Genomic DNA, 8,840 nt, shown 5'->3' with positions numbered 1-8,840 from the left:
TGCTGAGAAACCCCGTGTCCCAGTTACCACCTCGCTCAGCAGGTACCTTGAATTCGTCACCACGGACATGCAGGGTTGCACAGAGCGTCTTGTAGGGGTTTGTTCCTTGTTCCTAGATTTTGGAAGGTCTCTGCAGGGCTGGGTTAGCTGGTGAGCTCTGGTAGAGCCACACATGCTGCGTGGAAGACAGGGCAAACCTGACTCTCCTGTGACCAACCCTTTTCCTCTCTGCTGAAGCGTTATCTTTAAGCAATTCTGTTGTCTGCTCCATAGCTGGTTTTCCTACCTATGTTACATGTACCGATGTCATCTTAGCCTCTCTGCTCTGCCACGGGACACAGACTGAGGGGCTCTGTATGTGATGAAAGGTGATGTTTCTTAGCTTGCACGGCCGCCCTGCTTGCGGCGGTGATGCGCAGGAGGGCAGTGTGGGGGTCCTGCTGGCGCTGCCGCAAGAGGAGGAGAAACCCTGATCCCAGAGCCACAGTGGGTGCTGGGGCTCCGTCAGGGCAAGCGAGTGCCACAGGTGAGAACTCTGTATGAACTCTTCCGTAGTTTGTTACGGTTACTTGGGAGGACCTAATTACACCAGAAAGCTCAATTCAAATGCATTTTTTCACCTAGTAAAGCTCTACTGCCTTTATAGCTTCTCTAAGTGGTCTGAATGGCCCAGAAAGGTCAAGGTCTGACCGTGGCCACCACAGAGCCCAGTGGCCCAGCTGTCACAAGACCTTGGGATCCTTCCAGTGTGCAATTACCTGCTCTAAACAGTAGATTAAACTGTCCCACAAATGCAGCTGCAAGTAGCTCTTTGTGGCATGTTCCTCGAATTTCCCATAGAAAGTGTAATTAACATAGCTGCAAACGAGCTCTTTCAGCAGTTTTCCCCACTGTCCCATAAAATGTGAAAAATATGGGTCAGTGCATTTATTAGACCCTCAGAATGTGCACAGCTCTATCAGCTCCTGGCACTTAGCAATAAGTCCTCTGCTCTCCCATTAAAATGTAAATTGGAGGAGAAAATGTCTTCAGGCTGGTGGGTTTCTAACTTAGCTCTTCTGGTACTGCATGGGAAGTTAATGGGAGAATGTGATTTTTCACAATCTCCCTCGTGCTGAAAGAATTAGCTGTTTTGAGGCTGATATTTAATTAGTTCTGCTTCTCCTGGATAATAAATGGGGAGAAGGGAGTCGTTGCATATGTTACTTAACTTCTGCCTGTAACAATGACTAGAGAGAAAGAGTCAGCAGCTATTAATTCCCCAACAGTTTTGCTACGACTGACACAGCTGTAACTGGGGGTTCCCACCTCTCTGCAGTGCTAAATATACCTGAGAGGTGGGCAGGTGTGTCTCGCATCTCTGATAAGCAAACTGCATCTTTAGATTGCTCTGTTCTTTAACAGCTTTCGGTGAGTTAAGGGTTGTCACTGAGTGCTGGGGGCTTTCACTAACTGTATGAAATAGGTGGGGGTTTTGTAGACTCTTGGTGATGAGAAGATTTCAAATGTTTCTGCTCAAACTATTCACGTATTGAAAATCAATTTCTTTGAGGTAAATTTAATGGCTGTAATGTTACGTGTTCTTGAATACAAAAATGTTTGGCACCAAGTAGTGGTGCTTGGGCTGGAAGCTATTTCAAACCTGAAATATTTTTAATGTTTCGGTGCTCTTATTCTTTGGCTGTTCTGTGATGCCTCTGCTCCTGCACAGCTCCTGGCATCAAGAGGAGACAGTGCTGGTGGAGGCAGGCTGGAATGTGGGGGTCTTTCTGCCCGTGTTCAGGACAGAAGTGTGGGGTTCCCTTGCCTGTGCAACCTGCCTCGCTTCTCGTTTCTGTTGTTTGAGCGCCTGAAACCCTTAGGTAGCCAACTCTATGTGAGTTGAAAGAAAAACACAAGGTTTCTTATGGATGGAGGAAGGCTGAAGTCCAGCCTGGTCAAAACAGGCTGTGGGTTGTATTTTTATTTTTATTTTAAATATGCTTTTTTGACTAATTTTCTTTGAGGCACTGAACATCAATGACATGTTTACCAAAACAATAAATTTACTTTAATAATGATTTCCCCTTCCATCTGGAAATGTTTGAAGACAAAGCCTTTAGACTTCTGCTCTAAGTGAATGACACTAATGTGGGTTTTGGTTTGGGCCTCTCCTTGGGTTTGGTTCCAGGGAAAGCCTGCCCGCTGTTCCCATGCGATCGCTCCGCAGAGAAGTGGGAAATAGCAGCCAGAGTAATAAGTAGCTCATCCTTGTTAATTTACCAAGGAGATGGAAACAGGGCAGGGACTAGTGTAACTGTCTTTCACTGCCAAGTGCAATCCAGATGTCTGACATGCTCCTCAAGAGAATACTTAATACCCCTGTTGCTCTGTGGGTTTTTTTTCTTTCTCTTTTTTTTTTTTTCTTTTTTGTTCTTTTACCCTGCCTTCTGCAAAGGGTAAATACAAACAGTATCTCAGCTCTTTATCCCTGTGTCCTCTTGCTGAACAAGAGATAGCCTCTGACTTACCAGAATTTGCATCTGTGGATCTGGCAAACAATTTCTGGACAGGTGGAAAGCAATAGGGTCCAGGAGAATAACCTGCTGTGCATATGCTATTTCTAGATGCTGTGTATTACACGTAATCTGTAATGCAAACTGAAGGTAACAACACAGCCCTGACATGAGAGATGATTAGATCATCCGGACCATCTTCTGTCTTGGCAAGGTTGCTTGCTTTAGAATATTTCTAAGAGAAATTACTTCAGAAAAGCTATTTATTGCTGAAGAGATCCTGCTTTGTGACCTTCCCCCCCCCCCCCCCCAAAAAAAAATAATTTAATATTAAATCCTGAATCTTAATGTATCCTGAATATCCTATCACCTCTAGCTGCTGATGCACAGAAGGTGAATATGCATTGCACAGTGCCAGTGCTGGGAGTCTGAGGCTGCTGGCAAGTGCTGGGTGCATCACATGTATGCTCCTGGGTGACCCCGTGCCCGGGCTACCAAGACTTGCAGAATGTGCCAAAATGACTCTGCAATGTCAGACCGTAGGTGGTGTGGCCAGGCACGGGGAGCGTATGGCTCCTGCAGTGCGGGGGAGGCTCCCCCCCAGGTGTGCTGCAGGGGATCTGTGTGGGCACGGCTGGGGCCTCCATCTCCCTCTGTAAAACCTGGGCCCAGGAAATACTGAAGTGTTTGAGAAAACACAAATATATGGATGGACCTGTATGTTGCAAAGGCTAGTGTATTCAGTGCTTTTAAGATCTCGGCCTTTCTTTCAATGCAGTCACACAAGAAATGAGCATTTAGCAGAGTTGTTTGTGCCTGCTTTGTGTTGCTGTGGCTCTTTTAATATTCACTTTTTATTTGTTTCTGTCTCCTGCATACTCAGAGCCTTTGTTTTTCTTAAGGTGTTTTTTTTTTAGTTCTATTGCTATCCAGATTTTTCTTCTCCCCAGGGCATATCTATTTGTTTGGATGACTAACTTGCTTTTCCTGTATAAATCTGAATTTCCAAGTTGCTGATCCAAGTCTCTCCAATGATAAGTCATTGTCCATCTGTTTGCTCTCTCTGAGCTTGCACTGTGAGCTGCTAAAAGGATTAATGTATATATACAGCAGACATGCAAGTTAGGGTAGTTGGAATTAGTAAGGAACAGCCTCATGCCTTGTTCTTTCTGTGTTTGTGTCAGTATTCCTGCCTGCTGAGGAAGGAGTCTTTTGTACTAGACTTACGTTTCTCACTTTTCATGCTCAGGTAACTTTCTGAAAAAGAATATTCTTCCAATTTCCCACCATAATTAAGACCCAGGCTCCATCCCCTGAGTCTGGTTAGGTTTGTCCCAAAGCCATCGCTTAAACATGTGTTTAATAGAGACCTTTCTGCAAGTTCTTTAGGAAAAAAAAATAATAATAAAAGGACAGGACCATGGGCAAGCCATGAAGGTTGCTTGCAAAAGCAGGCGGCTGAGGGGTGCTCGCCTGCCTGCTTGCAGGATTTACATAGAAGGTTGTATCTGTTGCAAATAGCTTGTCGTATCATTTCAGGAACCAGTTAAAAAAATACTGTTGTATGCTTGGATGATAAAAACAAGACATTATTAGCTGAAAAGGCATGATTTATTCTTGGATGGCTGAACTGCTGGAGTATTGAAAGCTGTTTTAGAAGCGATACACCCATGCATACTATCATCCTAATGTGTCAAGATTGTGTTGCTGTTGTACACTACTTTTTATTTGTGCCACTTAATCTGCCTGTGTCCTTGCAAACTGTATTGGGTTTGCCCAGCCAGGGTTTGGTGCTGGGGGGTGCCGGCTGGCTGCTGTGCGAAGGTGCCCGAAGCTGCCCCCGTGCTGCCCAGTGGAGCCCGTGCCAGCCGGTGCCACCGGGCCCAGCCCCGGGGGGGACCCACGCTGGGGCAGGACAGAGCGGCAGCAGAAAGGAGCAGCCGAGGCAGCGTGTGATGGACTGACCATAACCGCCATGCCCTGGCCTCGGCGCTGCTGGCGGGGAGCAGGGAGTGAGGTTGAGCCTGGCAAGAAGGGAGGGGTGTGAGGAAGGTGTTTTGAGAATTGCTTTTATTTATCATTACCAATCAAATTAAAGTAGGATAATAAATTAATTTCCCCAAGTCAGGTCTGTTTTGCCCATGATGGTAGACGGTGAGCGATCTGTGCCTGTCCTGCCCCGGCAGCCTCTTGCTGCACACCGTGCTGGAGCAGCTTTGGTGGGCACATGGCTTCCAGCCAGGGTCAACGCGCTGCAAGAGCTTGTCTCTTCTATTTCTTAAATAGTTAATTAAAATGTTAAAATCCACTTATTTAAGTGACGGATTGCGGCTCTATTTGCATTTTGAGCAGCTTTGTTTAGACTGCGCCGGCTGTGCCGCTGTATTTCACCGGGCGGCTGGTGATGCTGCGCGGCGGCCGGGGGACAGCAGATGGCAGTGTGGTGCCGCGAGCGGGCCCGCGGCGCGCGCCAGCTCCGCTCCGGCCCACGAAACCCCTGAAAGATGACGGCAGCTGCTAGCGTGGAGGACCCACTGCCGGTTGTGACCTTGGCGTGATGGGGTGGGCGCAGAGAGGGGCTTTGTGCTGGGGTTGGGGCTGTGCGGTCGGTTCTGGTCCCCAGCGCAATTAGGTTACTAGACGTGGCGTACGGGCTGCTCTGATGAGGATCCTGTCTGCAGGCTTCCCGTAACGGCGAGGCTCGGCGCAGCGCGCTGCTTTGTCCGGCGTCCTACTTGCTGCGTCCTTGTTGCCACTTGCAGATGTTTGGGCTGGGCTGGAGGGCGCTGGGCTCGGGGCAGTTGTGGTGGTGCGATGTGACCAGGGTGCCCCTTCCACTTAGGGAAGGTCAGTTTAGGACTTTATGCCCTAGAAACTGCATGAAAGGCCAAGCTTGAGTCCGTGAGTGGGGTGGTTCGTGCTTGTCAGTGGCTCTCCGTGTATATTTTACGGCTGGCATGCACACAAAGAATGGGTTTTCCTGATGCCTTTGCTGCTACCAACCTCTGTGCCTGCTTGTTTCTTCCTCCCAGCCTCTTCCTCGCTCTCAGCCTTGCTGTTTGGGAGCCCTATAATAAACTATATGACACATCATCATCACGTCACACTGAAGATCTATAGATGGGCTGCAAAAACGTGCAGGTATCTTCTAGAGGGATAAATGCTGATCAAATCACTGAACTTCACTTTGTTTTTCAAGATTTGGAATTAAACATTGTTTTACCACAGGGGAGACATCCATGGTGAGAGCTCTGGCTGCAGAGAGCTGGAGTGCAAATCTCCGTGTGTAATATGCGTGTTATTCCCCAGCCATTCCAGTCCAGACTCTATAAAGTGTGTGACCATGTAGGGGACTGTGGGGATTTTTTGCAGGTAAGGCCTGTGTTAAATGAACCAAAACCTAAACCTTCGCATTTTTGGTGTCTCTGTATGCACAAAATTATGAGGTGGAAAAGCTGTAAGTGCAGCACTTGGACATCTACTTGATTTGTGAGACTTATCATTTATTTAGACATCCAAATGCTGTTATCTGCACCTGCAATTGATTTTTGGATGGCAAATTACTGGTACATTATTAGAGGTGGTCTTTAAAACAAACAAACAAACAACTTAATTAGCCTTTCTGGAGCCCAAAGCATAAATAAATCCAGTGGGTTTTCAATGCGTGAGATGTTTCTGTTTTCCCTTTTGCTTCCTGGGGAACAAGGAAAAGACATTCTCAGTTTTTTTTCAAGTACTGATACTTCCCAGGTGCCTCATTTGCACTGGAGCTCATTTTGGATGGAAAAGCAGGGAGAAGGGCAATGTGGGTGTTACTCTGAAGAGCAGGGTTATGGTTACCAAGCAAGTGAAACCATGGCAGGGCCAATGTTCTGGATGCCCTCAAATACACTTGTATGGCACTGAGGAGCTGTTACCTCTATTGTAGAACTAATGCATGCTCAAAGCACTGGAGATTATGGAAAGTTATATATATATATAAAAAATATATTTTCCCCTTGCTTAATTTTTGGTCTAACTAATGAACCAAAGGATTATCAGAATTTAACTTTGTGCTTTGTGGACTAAAGGACCCACTAGCATTTCCTAGTGTTGAAGTCTTTGCTTTCTCACGCAGCTGAAGAAACAGATGATGTGAGTAGCAAGGGCATGCGGGCCTTTGAGCAGCCTGGGCTAGTGGGAGGTGTCCCTGCCCATGGAGGGGGCTGGAACTTGGTGATCTTTAAGGTCCCTTCCAACACAAACCAGTCTATGAATACCAAGCCAAGCACCTGGACTGCAAATGGATCTTCTCTGAGCAACCTGCCTGGACCCAGAGATACTAGCAGAAGTTATTGAGTGAAGAGCAGAAAACAATAACTGGATGGCAGTCATGACCCATCTGGTGACTGACAGCTGAGAAAATAGGGGTAAGCCAGCAGAGATCTTGTTTGCAGCACAGTGTGAAGGCTTTTCAGGAAGATGCACTATGAAATAATTGTGCTTTCCGTTCTTCAGGAAGAGCTTGCAAGCACTATAAATGATTAACTCAATGGATATATTAGCTCTTTTTAATTTCATGCTCTTAATTTGGAAGATCTTTTCCAATTTTTGAATGAGCCAGGATTTTAATCTGCTATAGTCTTGTGTCCCTAACCACTGCCTCCACTGTGAAGGATGACATAAGTCTCCTTTAAAGGCTCTGCCTTGGAGCTTTCCCAGTCACTAAAAATCTCATTTTTCACAAGGTATTTCCCCTGGTGTAGCTGGGCAGAGGCGAACAGGGTTTGGATGGTGTGAGGTTAATCAATAAGCTATTCTTATGCTCTGAGACTCTGGGGTGGGGAAGAGAAATAGCACTTGTTCCTGCCCTCCCTTCCCCAAGCCCCATGTGTGCTCGGAAAACATCTGTGTTTTTGTTTTTTTCTGTCTGCTTGTAGCTCACGCAGTATCTGCTTCTGAGCACCTGAAGTCACCGACCCGCAGAGATGGGTCTGTCATCCAGCTTCCCAAACCCCAGAGCTGGGTGTGAGCCCTGCCTGTGTCCCCTCCTGTTCCTATGCCATGGACGCCACGTGTCTGTCGGCTTAAATAATCACACACTTTTTTTTTTTTTAAAAAAAAACCTCATAGTGAAAGAGGATTGAAATTGGGTATCCACTCTACTTTTTCTTTTCAGCCATAAGTTGGCCTTCAGAAATTCTCATGGACAAAATGATTATTAATTTAAAAATTCATGATATTTCCTGAATTTGTTCTTTCCATGTCTTGTATGGCTTTACAGCCGGCAAGTGCATGCTGACCACAGGAATAACAGCCCGGTACAGATGCTGTAGAAATGCAGGGTTTGGATCTGGGCTGGACTGTGGCCCCTGAAGAGCTCTATACTGCGGTTTTAATTCCTACTGCACTGCCAAGCTTCATACAAGCATAAAATGATATTTCTTTTAAAAGTACCTCTTATACTACAGACTTCTTTTCTCATTAGGCTGCAATGCAATGATTTCTTAAACAGTGCCAGTAACACACCAGCCTAAGCTATTTTAGAATAGCAATAATTATTTTTTTTTGCTAGAAATCTCTAATATGGTAATGTTCTCTGAAATGTACTGAAGCAGATGGGAGTAAAAAGAGATGAACATCTTGTTTTTGAATTTGTAGAGCTTAATGGAAGTAGCCTTTAAAGTCAAATGGTTTAAAGCTGATTTTCACACAGTTTATATGTATGAAAGAACAAATCCTGTCTTATCAGGACACCCGAATGAGTAACTGCAGCAAAATGTCTTGTTATGAGACAGAACATAAATAGTGTCGGCATAGAAGAGAAGACAAAAGTGTTGTTAACATCACTGAGGAAAGAAATGAAGTCGTGTAGAATAGACTGGAGCCAGATGTAAGGATTGCTTATGCCGAGCGAGGCTTTAAAGTACGTGTAGCATAACAGCGTGACCTTTAGCGCGGGACCGCCTCTGCAAGGCAGCTGGGTTTTCTTCATCCCTCAGGTGGTTGTTTTACAGTACTTAATCACGGGCTCTCAAAGGTCAGACAATTTTAAGGGGGGAGAAGTGGTGTGTGTCACTTAAATTCTTGAAAACTGAAACTTTATGATGTGCTGTAACTCTGCACTCTAGTATTCCTAGAAAATTCCTGTGTGTTTAAGTGAGGACTTTCCCCGCAGGTGCGGGGTGCCCTGCATGTCCCGCCAAACCTCCGCCCCCCACCTTGTCAGACGCTTTGGCGAGGACTTGTGGCGAGCGGCAGCTCATGGTGGGCTGGTGGGGCTGGCGTGTGGCTTGGCTGGGAGCACGGCTGTAGTGTGATTTAGGTTGGAAGACCCCTCTGGAGGCCTTTACTCCACCACCAGCC

This window comes from Falco peregrinus, chromosome 12, assembly GCF_023634155.1.
Source record: "Falco peregrinus isolate bFalPer1 chromosome 12, bFalPer1.pri, whole genome shotgun sequence".
NCBI classification, from domain to species: Eukaryota; Metazoa; Chordata; class Aves; order Falconiformes; family Falconidae; genus Falco; species Falco peregrinus.
This window is presented reverse-complemented; position numbering follows the sequence as displayed.